This window comes from Grampus griseus (genome assembly GCF_964374135.1).
Source record: "Grampus griseus genome assembly, chromosome: 1".
Taxonomy (NCBI): Eukaryota; Metazoa; Chordata; class Mammalia; order Artiodactyla; family Delphinidae; genus Grampus; species Grampus griseus.
The window spans coordinates 38,829,158-38,843,182 of record NC_139017.1 but is presented as its reverse complement, the minus strand read 5'-3'; positions in this window follow the sequence as shown (position 1 = coordinate 38,843,182).

The following is a 14,025-nucleotide window of genomic DNA, read 5'->3' as shown; positions in this document are numbered from 1 at the left end:
GGTGGAAAGAATACACAAAATATAGCTAAGTAATAATGTGATTATTCTATGATAGAAGAATAATAACAACATGCGCTTATCTGTTAATAAGTTTGGATAAGTCACATAAATCAGATGAATATTAAATTGCAAATACTATTAAAGCATTAGAAAGCAGAAGCATGCATACAGTCAGGTGTAGTTAATCTACTGAGGGCTTCTGAGGTGAGTGATTCCAAATGAAGTAAGGCTTTTGAAAAAGGAAATAGACAAGAATTGGTGGAGAAGACTAAATAAGGAGGACAGTGTGTTCAAGATAGACAACTCAGTTTGACTGGAGTCCATTTTGGCAAGTAACCATAAAAGTTAAGGAGACAGTGGGGATCTAAAATCATGGGAAATAAGAGAGGCAACTTCCTTTTTCCCCACGGTTTTATCCCAGGATATGAAAACATCTAACTAGATGAATTCAAATTAGTCCAACATCATTAATAGGAAGTTCAAATATCACTAAAGAGCATCTATTTAATTGGTGTACCCTACAGGTGTTGGAACTGATTCTGTCATCTGTGACTTTCCTTCACTTATTTTGGAATAAAATTTTGCTTTGAGATTTGACGTTTTTTAAAACCTGTGAAGTAAAGCCAAAATGCACAGTTTGCGTTCACTAAATTTATTTAGACAAGAAAACATTTCCTTTGGGAGATCTCTTGATCACAGAAACAATTAACTTGGCATAATAAACAGGACAGCAAACACCCTTCAAATGATTTGAAGTAATAGATATTGTAAAATCACATTTTTGAATCCTCACTATGTAATTTAAAACAACTTTCAAAACTGTTAGCTTTAATCTTCTTCCCAGCACCATGGTGACATGGACTGGTCTGTGACTATGAGGAAATTGCAACGGCTAATTAGGGTGCTTGGAAACTGGAATCATTATTTAAGCTTCAAGAGTCATGATAGAACATTATTTTTTGTTTCAAATATAGTTATTTATAGTTTAAAATAAAAAATTAGAGTTACTGACAACTCTAACACCCTCAGAAATGTATAGCTTGACAAACACATTCAAACATTTAAAGCAATACAGGTATCAGAAAATGTATGTTTAATGTGTATTATTAAAAGGTAGAGGCCAGATTAAAATTGTGAACCTCAAACCAGATTTAAAATGTGTTGGGATTCACCATTTTCACAGATTTATTGACAAATTCATCTGTAAATTTTAACCTTTTCACTTGTGTTGCTGTTATTACTTGTTTACAAGTTACTCCTATAAAATCTGTCAGATTATATCATCTTATATTAGAAGAAAATGGATTTCTACATACCTATGAAGAAAATATATTTCTTAAATGTCCTCAAGATGTAAATGTTGATGGTTATTTCACAGATTGTATGAATTTTGATTTTGTTTTCACAGCTTTTCTTTTTTAATTTATTTATTTTTCATGGGAAGGCGTTTTATTCTAAATACAGCAGTGTGTACAAGTCAATCCCAAACTCCAAATCTATCCCTCCCACCCTCCCTTCCCCCTGGTAACCATAAGTTCATTCTCGAAGTCTGTGAGTCTGTTTTGTAAATACGTTCATTTGTATCATTTTTTCTTTTTGATTCTGCATGTAAGTCATATCATATGAGATTTGTCTTTCTCTGTCTGACTTACTTCACTTAGTATGATAATCTCCAGGTCCATCCATGTTGCTGCAAATGACACTATTTCATTATTTTTAATGGCTGAGTAATATTCCATTGTATATATGTACCACATCTTCTTTATTCATTCATCCATCAATGGACATTTAGGCTGCCTCCATGTCTTGGCTATAGTAAATAGTGCTGCAATGAATATTGGGGTGCATATATCCTTTTGAACCATGTTTTTCTCTGGATATATGCCCCAAAGTGGGATTGCTGGAACATATAGTAGCTCTATTTTTAGTAGCAATTTACATTGCAACCAACAGTGTAAGAGGGTTCCCTTTTCTCCACACCCTCTCCAGCATTTATTGTTTGCAGATTTTTTGATGATGGTCATTTTGACCAGTGTGAGGTAATATCTCACTGTAGTCTTGATTTGCATTTCTGTAATAATTAGCAATGCTGAGCATCTTTTCATGTGCCTCTTGGCCATCTGTAGGTCTTCTTTGGAGAATGTCTCTTTAGGTCTTCTGCCCACTTTTTGATTCGGTTTTTTGTTTTTTTGATATTGAGCTGCATGAGCTGTTTGTAAATTTTGGAGACCAACCCCTTGTCGGTTGCATCGTTCGTGAATATTTTCTCCCATCCTGTGGGCTGTCTTTTTGTTTTGTTTACGGTTTCCTTTGCTGTGCAAAAGCTTTTGAGTTTAATTAGGTTCCATTTGTTTGTTTATTTTTGTTTTTATTTCCATTACTCGGGGAGACAGATCAAAAAAGATCTTGCTGTGATTTATGTCAGAGTGTTTTGCCTATGTCTTCCTCTAAGAGTTTTATAGTATCTGGTCTTACATTTAGGTCTTTAATCCACTTTGAGTTTATTTTTGTGTATGGTGTTAAAGAAGAAAATATCTATTTTTGACATCCTATCCTATAACACTTCACTCATAAAAGTAAAACAATTATGAAACCTTCAACAGAAATATATATTTCTGTGTGTAAGTCAACATAAATGAATATGTATATAAATAAGTAGAAAATAGAATATAATGACATAATTTCATGTACATTGTCAATGAAATAAGTTTGCTATCCAGAAATCCTCAGAAGCTTTTTCACAAATACCCACATATATACATGTTTTTCTCTTTCTCTATTGCCCTTTTCAGAACATTATTCTTCCATCTGGAGGCTTCCTTGAAGTTTAGGTCATTTGTCTAATCTTATCTTCAATCTCTGATTTCTGTGTTATCTATTAGGCTCCTTTTCTCTACCAAGGCTACAATACCAGTCTCAAGACCAGTTTTCTTCTCCATTCCCAAGTCTTGCCTCATTTCCAGTGATTTTAACTTCCTGTTGACTTACCCAATACTCTGGCCTCCCAGTTCACTCATGTTTAAATTTCCAGGGATCTTTCTCTCTACTCTAAACATCCACAGAAACTTCTTGGTCATTAACTGGAACACTCCACTTCTACAGTCTTCATGATAGACCCCTCATTTACTAATCACACTTCTGTGCTTCTTTTCTCTCACTTAAATATTTTCGGTTCTTTGCACAGGGAACTGTGGTCATTTGACCCTTCTGCTTTCTCCTCTTGTCTTCATTTCCTTTCCTATTTAGTTATATTTATTGGTTCATCATTATACTAGTCTCTTGTTGGTATTTCAAATCTTTTTTTAAACTGAACTACAGTTGATTTACAACAATGTGTTAGTTTCTGGTGTACAGCAAAGTGATTCAGTTAAACATATATATACATATTCTTTTCCATTATGGTTTATCACAGGATATCGAATATAGTTCTCTGTGCTATACAGTAGGACCTTGTTGTTTATCTATTTCATATATCGCAGTTTGTATCTGCTAATTCCAAACTCCTAATTTATCCCTCCCCCACCCCCTTTCTGCTTTGGTAACCATAAGTTTGTTTCCTATTTCTGTGAATCTATTTCTGTTTTGTAAATAAGTTCATTTATGTCATATTTTAGATTCCACATATAAGTGACAGCATATGATATTTGTCTTTCTCTGTCTGACTTACTTCACTAAGTATGATAATCTCTAGGTCCATCCATGTTGCTGCAAATGGCATTATTTCATTCTAGTATTTCAAACCTCTTGATGAACTATCTTTCTGTAGAGCAAACTCTGAAGTGTAAATTCATCAAATTATCTGCCTTTTCCACACCTATGTGACTGGATGCTGCTCTTTCCAATTACCTTCAAACTTACTTCAATTCATACCCATTCTGTCTGTTACATTAGTACAAATATCTATCATCCTATCTAAAGTTAATCTTCCTATTCTCTGGACCCTAGGCTTACCTGCCTATTCAGGACAAATCACCATCAGTCATCTCTTTGCATTCCTTGGATCTCCTCACATTTCGATCTCTAGCTCTCTCCCTTTCTGTCAGAAGAAAATGTCTCAACTCCACATTCTTTCTTGGATTTCCAAACTATATGTTTCTTCCCTAACAATTACACTTTTGAAAGAGTTTTTTACACTTTCTGTCTTCACTCCCTTATTTTCAATTCAGCCATTACAATCTGAATTGTCTTTACACTATTCTACAAAATTCAAACTCAACCAGTTCTCCTAGGAGAACCTCTTTATTGCTAAATTCAATGGACACATTTTATTATTTAATATCTCAGAATCTTTTTTTGTTGCTGTTCACTTGTTTGAAACACTTCCCCCCCGCTTACCTTCAGGATGTCACAACTGCATAATTTCCTTTCTATTTCATAAAAGCTTCCTATGAATTCCTTATTTGGGTCTACCTTTGCCTGCTCTTAAAGAGCTTACCTCAATCCATCCCTCTTTCACTCTATGACTTTCTTTGAGTGGCTCATCTACACCCATGATTTCTGACAACTTACATGTGATGTTATCCAGAATTCCTGATCTCTCCCCTCAGCTAGAACCACATGTCCAACTTTCCATTGGGTACCTCTACTTGGCAGTTTCATAGATGCTTCAAATTTCAACATGCTATATGTGAACACATCATGTTCTACTAGGATTTTATGTTTCTGGTATCCTCTGTCCTCATAAATAGTACCACTATTAGTTGTACCTATACAAGAAAGATTTTATGCCTCACTGCCTACATCTATCTCATTATCAAACCTAGTTAATTCTACATCCTAAATATTTCTCAAATCCATTCACTGCCTCTGTAACCATTTACACTACCATAATTCAAGTCATATTCTTGACTCTTCTGTATTACTCCATCAGGCTCATATCAGAACTTCTCATTCTAGTCTTGGACCCCTTCAATCCATTTTCCACATAGTAATAAGAGTACATTTCCCAAAATTCAAAACTGATATCACTTATCTGCTTATAACAATTTAACGGCTCCTGATTACCCTTTGGCTAAAATTTCAATTCTTAAGTACAGTGTTTAAGATTCTTCATACTATTTGACTACTGATTATCCTTACAGGATTATTCAAGTCACTATGCCTTATGATCAATACTTCAGCCAACAATAACTCTTTTTATTTTCTCAAATTCAACAATCTTTCTCTCATCCCCAAGTCATTGTACATGTTATTTTCTCAACCAGGAAAACTCTCCCTCTTGCCTCTTCATCCGACTATGTGAAAATCATTCTTTAGGTATCAGCTTAATGACACTTTTATAGAAAGCCTTTAAGGATTCTATCAAATGTGGCTTAGATGCTCTTCCTATGGCTTCAGGACACCTCACAAGCACATTTATCATATTTTTCTCACAAATGCATTTATCATAGTCTAATTGTTTGTTTATATATCCAGTATATTCCACTAGTTTTTAAGCTTCTTGAAACTAAAAAGATTGTGAATCTTGTTCACCACTATCCTAACAGCTAGCATAGCTGTTTGTACCCCGTAGTTGAGTAAACAGATGAACATATACATAAACTTTAAAAACTCTATTACATTCTAGAATTGCAGAGGCCCATTGGGTGATAGTTGCACCTATGATAGCACCATTGTATTTCCTGTTTAGGTTGTAGTAATCAATGCTACAGAAGTCATAAACATAAATGCCAGAAAGGACCAGGTAGGAAGCATACATGAATATAACCAGCTGGATGGGACTACAGTAAGCAAAAGAGTGGATTCTCTGAATAAAGGGAGTAGTCACTTATTAGCCATAGTTGACTGCCATGTGTAAATTAGAACTCAGTGTTGCTAGAGCTTCTGTTTTTTAAAATAATCAAGAAATCAAACTTTTATGTTAAATCCTCATTTTGTGGTAGTGATTGGAAAATGTGCAGGTCAAATAAGACATGTCTGTAGTATAGATTCAATTCTTGAGACTCAGTTTATGACCATTCTAAAACAGTGTCATAAAAAGAGTGAGGTACTCACCAAACTAAGAAGCTCCTGTACAGCAAAATCCATCAACAAAATGAAATGGCAATTATGGAATAGGAGAAAATACATGCAAAGCACATACCTGATAAGGGGTTAATATCCAAAATATATAAAGAACTCATACAACTCAATAGGAAAAAAACAAACAATCCAATTTAAAAATGGGCAAAAGATTTAACTAGACATTTTTCCAAACGAGACAAATGGTCAACAGGTACATGAAAAAGTACTCAACATCATTAATGGACAGGGAAATGCAAATCAAAACCACAATGAGATATCATCTCACACATGTTAGAATGGTTATTATCAAAAAGACAGAATAATGAGTGTTGGTAAGGATGTGAGAAAAGGGAACCCTTGTGCATTGTTGGTGGGAATGTTAATTGATGTAACCACTATGGAAAACAGTATGGAAGTCCTTCAAAAACTTAAAAATAGAACTATCACATGTCCAGCAATTCTACTTCTGTGTATTTATCTGAAGGAAATAAAGTTAATATCTCAAAAAGATATCTGTACCTTCATATTCATTGCAGCCTAATTTACAATAGCCAAGAAATGGAAACAACCTAAGTGTCCACTGATGAATAAATAGATACGGAAAATGATACACACACACATACACTGAAATATTACTCCGCCACAGAAAGAAGAAAATCTTGTTATTTGCAAAAACATGGATGGATCTTGAGAACATTATGCTAAGTGAAATTAATTCAGAAAGAGAATAACAAATACTGTATGATCTCACTTATATCTGGAATCTATAAAACAAAACAAAATTGTTTATAAAAACGTAACTCATAAATAGAGAACAAACTGGTGGTTGCCAGAGGTGGGGGGTTGGGGGTAGGTGAAATGAGTGATGGTGGTAAAATCTACAAACTTCCAGTTATAAATATGTCCTGGTAATGTAATGTACAGTATGATTATTACAGTTAACTGTTGTATGTTTGAAAACTGCTACAAGAGTAGATCTTAAAAGTTCTTATCACACAAAAAAAAATTATAACTATGTATGGTGATGGATGTTTAAACTTACTGTGGTAATCATTTTGCAATATATACATATATCAAATCATTATGTTGTATGCCTAAAACTAATACAAAGTTATAGGTCAATCATATCTCAATTATAAAAAAGAAAGAAGAAAGACACTAAAAATTTACCTTTTCTAGGTTTCTTGTTCATGTAGAGATGGATATCGAAGATGATAAGATGCAAACATGATTCAACATTTTTACTTTGCCTCAACTCTTTCACAATGGAATATGTTTTCATCTATGTGAACAGGTATACTCATTTGAATATTAATATATGACAGGGAAAATAATTATGAAGATACTGCTATGCACATACTGCTTTTGAAAACTTTCTCCTTCTGATTGTCTTTGCCTAGTCTGTTCCCTTCTATTATACGATATTGTTGATTCCTAAGGATTTTACTATCATCCCCCTATTTAAAATATTCATCTGTTCCTTTCTAACCTTCTTGCTAGCTCTCTTTGCATAACATTACAGCAAGCAATTAAGAATTTTGGTAGAATTTGTGTGTGAGTGCACAAGGATGTGTACATGCATACATAGGCATGTAAACATGACTGGACAGACAAGCCAGAGAGCCTGTAATAGCAAGTAGAAGTGTTGCTGGAATCTTCTAAAATTGAGAAACACTCCACTATAGCACTATTTTTCTAGAGCACTACTTTTCTTTCACCCCACTACTCAGATGTCATTATACTAGAATACAATTCTGAATGAAAAACTCTGCTCATTTTGGATGTCAGACCTGATCTCATTTTCTCTCTCTGACTTCTTTATAAATTAAGTTCACCTGGGCTTCCAGAATAACATTTGGTCCAGTTATTTCTGCTATGTCTAGACTTGTGCTACTGTAAGGCATAAAGTGATAGGTAATTTAAGCAAAGTATTTTATATCATTTTTAAAGGATCTGCAGAATATTTTTGAAAAGTGGAAAGAAAAGCAACCTCAGAGCCATAGAGAATTGACATAAATTAAGTTTTTACACAGTCGGGCAAAAAATGCTCAGTGCTAAATTTTTACACTTAATTGGCTCACACAGGGCTGAGAATAGTTCATATTCCCACCAGTCAGAAAGGAAAAACCGAGTAACAGTAAGAAATCATCCAAAAAAAAAAAGGCTAGAATAAGTTAAAGTAGTAAATCTGCAAGATGCAGGATCAATATACAAAAATCTATTTTATTTCTATATGCAAACAATGAGTAGCTGGAAATTGAAATTATAGTACCATTTACAATAGCATCAAACTATGAAATTGAAATAAATTTGCCAAAATAAGAAAAAGACCAATACAAAAACTTTACTACTATGATAAATTAAAGAAGAGTGAACTAAAAGGAGAGTTATATTATGTGTATGGATTAGAAATTCAATATTGATAAAAACCAATTCTTCCTAAACTGATCTATAGATTTAATGCCATCTCAATTAAAATCTCTCGGGCATTTTTGTAGAAACTGACAAAGCTGATTGCTTAAAATAAAATAAAAAAACCCCACACCTGTTGACTTTTATTTCAATTGAAACTTGAAGACTTTTAGAAATCATTTTATTTTATTCCTGAGATACGGCATCATTGAGTAGAAAGACCAGAAGATGAAGCCAGAAAATATTCTCTATTGTTGACTAATTATTTGACCTTAGATAGTTTAATTAACCCCTTGGTCTTCAACTTCTTTATCTATTGAACACCAATACTTTATACCTCATACGTATCTGTAGTGACAAAATGAGAACAAATTTTGACCTTGCAAATCAAATATTTTGAACTCAAATTCTTTCAGGTGCTGAGAAAATACCATGAATGAAAAAGGCAGGCAGAATATACAGTGTAGAGAACTGACATACTATCTAGGTGGGGGAAAAGATGGCAGTTATTGCTCAGCTTTGACCAATCATTGTCATGAAACCATCCGCATAGTGAAAATGAGATCCCTCTGTTGCCAGATCATCCAAATTCTCATGAAAAGTAGAAATATGGATTTTTATATAACACACCCCATTCAAAAATGTTGGCAATTAAAATGATTATACGCAGTATGGGCCAACAAAACATGTCTGTAGGCTGTGTTCAGTGAGTGAGAACCAATTTGTTTCTGCTATCATGAACTGTTGTACAAATGTTGGGTATTATTAATATAATGACAATATTCATAATGAAAGCTGTGCCAAACACATAAGTGGCTCTACGCAATAGCAGAATATAACTGATAAAACATACGAATATTCACGGGGCGATCAATAGCAAATGAGAGATTCATATTTGAGCCTGGAACAATGGATAATACTTTAAAGAAAATTAGACTGATTTCTAATTGCCAGGACATTTCCTGGTTGGACCTACAAGTTGTTGACTCTGATTTTCAATTAGTAAAGCAAATTCTAAAGAAAGCAACTATCATGGGACAGAAGGTGAGGGTGGTCGACCCTTGCTTAAGTAAACTACTCCACCCAAATAATCACATGTACATCCAGGCAGCTAACTTACATTGTCAAGGATTCAGAAAATCACTGACATCACCCAATTTCAACTCTTCTCTTTTTAAGTCCAGATAGCTCAGTATACAGTATCTCAATCACTGCATGAATATAATTTCTTTTCCATTAATTTTCAGCCCTCTTTCTATAACGGTGTCTAATCAATGGTTGTATGTAAATTTTCTTCTCTCTCTTATGTTATTATAATCATTCAGTGGGATGATTCCCTACTCATATTCTACCCACCAGAATTTTTTTGCATAATTCTTTTTTATAAGTGCAATGTAAGTACTGAATATATAAATTTGATCAATCTAGAATCCATCACTAAGTTGAAGAAAATTAGTTAAATAAGTAAAATCTATTAATCCATTAATTCAGATAACCATTTAATAAGTAAAAAGTGAGACTTTGCTTGTATAAAATAGTTGATTTACCCTTTTCTTCCTACAACTTCCTCATGAAGTAAAAAGAGAAGAGTGAGAGAAAGGAGGGAGAAGCAGAATGAAATTCAAATTTTTTCCAGCTTTCAAAAAATGAAACTGAAAAATATCTCTTTAGTGAGCTGTATTTTACAGCAAGTAACTGGAATAGTTGAGGCTAGAACATAACCAAGCATACAGATTCAAAACGGAAGCTATAATCTCTTGCCGTATTTATCAGACTTATTACTGCATTGAAATGAAAATAGAATCACCAAAAGAAGATCCTTGAACATAGTAAGAAACAACAGCTTTCTACTTCCACCAACTTGCAGGAGAGTCCTAGATTAAATCTGAATAACTTCAGGACTGAATTTCGACTCAAGAGCAGTAAGTAATCAGACAGCTACTGTTTTCTTACAAGAAAAAAAACCTGTCAAAAGATCCTTTTTACTGTAGCTGAGTATCATGTGCTAAATCTCACCCATAAAGGAACATAGCACTAGCACTACTTGGGATCTCTCCTAGGAGACTGGATTGTGAATCCAAAAAGTTACAGAGAGAGAGAAAACTAGATTATACTACTTGGAATTTCTACATGTGCCATTTCCCTAAGCCTCCCATCTGTAGATACTCAGTAAGCACCCTTACTCCTTGTTGTGTTTCCCTCTTCCCTTTGAGCACTGGGGATTTATGAAGGCCAAAGTGGGGGGAATATAAATGAAAGAAATAAAGCAGAAGATGCCAAGAAATTTTTCCATCAAAGTTAAAATGAAAACTCTTTGGATATCAGAGGACCAAGAAGCAAGAGCAAGAGACTGGAAAAAAATAAAAGAGAACTCCAAAGATGCCCTGGTCATTGTACTCCAGTCAGTAAAAGAAAATGTATTGAGTCTTTGTTGATTATAGGATCTAATTCCATGAAAGAAGTGTCTTATCACTCAAATCCTTAAAGATATGTATAAAGCAGTGCAGACACAAAATAAGGAACCATTGTAATTGGTCTAGAAATGTTAAACTTTGGAAAGAATCATTTGAAGTCACATTATCTGGGCTCCTCATTTTTCAGGTGTGAAAACTGAGACTGCCTTGAACTAAAATGAATTACCTAAGGTAACACAGGTAATTAGCAGCTGAGCCAGGACTAAAAGCCTCATCTTCAGATGCCTGGACATATGTTCTGCTCCAGTGCTATTGCAACTGCAAGGATTAGTGAGTGTTTAGTAGCTGGGAGAGAATACCAATAAAAATTTTAAAAATCAGATAAAGTAAAAATTAGCTTGAAAAAGAATATTGTTACTGAGGAATCAATTAACTAATGTTCTTGCTTCTTTAAAAACATTATATTTCAAATTCCAATAAAATCATGTATTTAGAAATACATGTGCCACAATTCTAATTAACAATAGGCCCTCCAGAGAAACACATTTTCCTCTGCTTCTCACAATGCAGAAGCTGCCTAGTCATTGTTTGTATTTCTGGAGATAAAAAAGGAACCCAGTTGGCTAAAGTTGCCTTCTTTATTCTGCCTCTAGCTTTTCATCATTAACTTTTCCTCACATTGATCAATAACCCTTGAGTAATAAACAAGCAAAAGTGTATCTTCTGTAAATGAGTTACTCAAGAAAGTTAAGGTTTTGATTAAATGGTTTTACATATAATACTTCATGAGGACTTGGCTCCAACTAGTCTTTATTGAGGGTGTAATAGATGCCAGGCACTGTGTTAGCTGCTTTTTTATCTATTAGCTCATTTTCCTTTCTGAGCTTCTGAGCACACTCTGCACATATATTTTGGTGGACTATAAACCATAATTATGAGTTCTTCCTCTTAATATACTTTACTGGTCTCTTTCAATCCCTTTCTATCTCAAGTTCCCCAGTATAATGGATCTGTAGTTCCCTTAATTCTTCATTTTGTTTGGCAAATAGTTTGTTTGAAAAGGTATAAAATGCAGAGAGGAATATATAAACAAATGGTATAAACAGAAAAAGATAGATGTTTGAGACTCAGCCTTATGTTTTACCAGTTATGGGGCCCTGGGAGAACCACTTCACATCTTTAGGGCTTAGTTTTCTTATCTATAAAATTAACCTAACAACTTCTCTTCCTGTATTATTGGCAGACTGTGAAGCACTAATGTGATGATAATGACCCATTATTCAAAGGCAAAATATAAAATTTCCTCACTAAGAAGAAGACATGAATTTAATTAGCATCAAGAGTTTTTTTTAAGTTCAGAAAACTCGATACACGTTTTATATCAGACATCGTGATTTGATCAATTTTGGGCCCTTACTGTTGAAATTGAATCTTATCACTAAATTTCACTTCTTTGTCACGAACAATCCTGAAACTTAATTCTGTTGTGCAAAAGAATTTTGCAATGACCTAATTTTTAAAGTAAATACTGTTCAAAATTACCAGGAAAGCATGCTGTCCTACAAAACACTTTATGGGGCAAAGAAGCACACTCAGAGCTGGACCATCACTTTCCACTTTTTTCCATGACCTTAAAAAAATTACACACTTGAAAACTAATAATCACATTCTTCTTGCTCATAGGAGAACGTGTCCAGCTGAATACAAGCTCAGTCATGTTGAACTGGGTTCTTTGAGAACACATTACAACATTCGCATACTTAAATATAAATTCTGTATTTTATATATATAGACTATTTAACCATCATTGACCTGTACTATACCTCAAAAAAACTGTGATAAAACCAGAGGAAAGAATTCAACAGGGAATCTATAAAGATAAATTATTTTTCCTAGTTGCAATGATTTCTTCTCATAGACTAAGTCATAGCCTTTAGCTTTTCCTTATATGAAATATTCACTTCTACTCTATATTAATTAGGGTAGCCTATTTGCTATAATAAATAGACCCCAAAATGTGTAATGACTCAAACACAATAGAGGTTTTTAAAAAACTTATGCTCACATAAAAGAAACTGCCTGGTAAATACCTCGGTGGGATCGTCCTTTTTCACACAGCTATTGGGTGAACCAGACTGACAAGCCTCTGCTATCATCAACACATGGTTTTCAAGGCCATGCTGGGATCATCTCCATATCAGCTAGGTGGACAGAGGAAAGAATATGAGTGAACACATATAGAAGGTTTTTACGGACCAAGCCTGGGAGTTGAACCTATCACTTCTACTTACATTTTATTGACTAGAACTCAGTCATATAGCCACATATAACTGCAAGGGAGCCTAGGAAATACATGCTGGCTGTGTTCCCAGGAAGAAGAAAACATGAATTTAGTGAGCATACAGCACACAGTCACATCTCCTGAATACTTAAATGGACATTATCTTGATTTTTGATAAATAGATTAAAGCCATTTTACACTCCAGTGCTGTATGTCATTCAATAAATATTTCTTAAACATCCACTGCATATCTTTTCTACATAGGTAATGATTTTGTGTGTAGATGCGTACTCTAGACTCAATGGAGAAGAATCAAGCCCAACAGCCAAATTTATACCTAGATAACTCAGAGCAACAAAAATTGATGTTTCCACACTGATTTTATGTTTTTTGACCAAAAGTACTTCTCAAAACTCCAGGCTATAAATAATGAGAAAGCTTTCTATGGGGTGTTTATTCTATCAAAACTTGCATGATCTCTTATAATGAAATCTTCATATTCTTGATTATGGGCTCAGCCAGGAAAGTTTGAAGGAGCAAAGTGCTTTCATGTGATGGAGAAGAGCTAGAAAATGAGGTCATCATACTTGGTTGATGCAGGAATTCTTTCTTCAGTTTGAAATAAAGCAGCATATTTCAAATGAACACAGTGTTGTATGTATTCCAAAGAAGTAAAAGTTTCAAGAAATATCCTTATCATTTGTGAATCACTGATTCTATTCTATTCATTAAATTAAAAAAACAACAACAACAAAAAAACACCAGCCACAATTTTATGACCAATGAGTCACAACTAAAGATTAAAAAAGCCATGGTGGAAAGAATAGAGCAAGGGTTTTGGATCTGTATGGAGTTAAATTCTTATCCCTGGGGCAAGTTAACGTGGTTTTAGCTTTAGATTTTTTTCTTTTATAT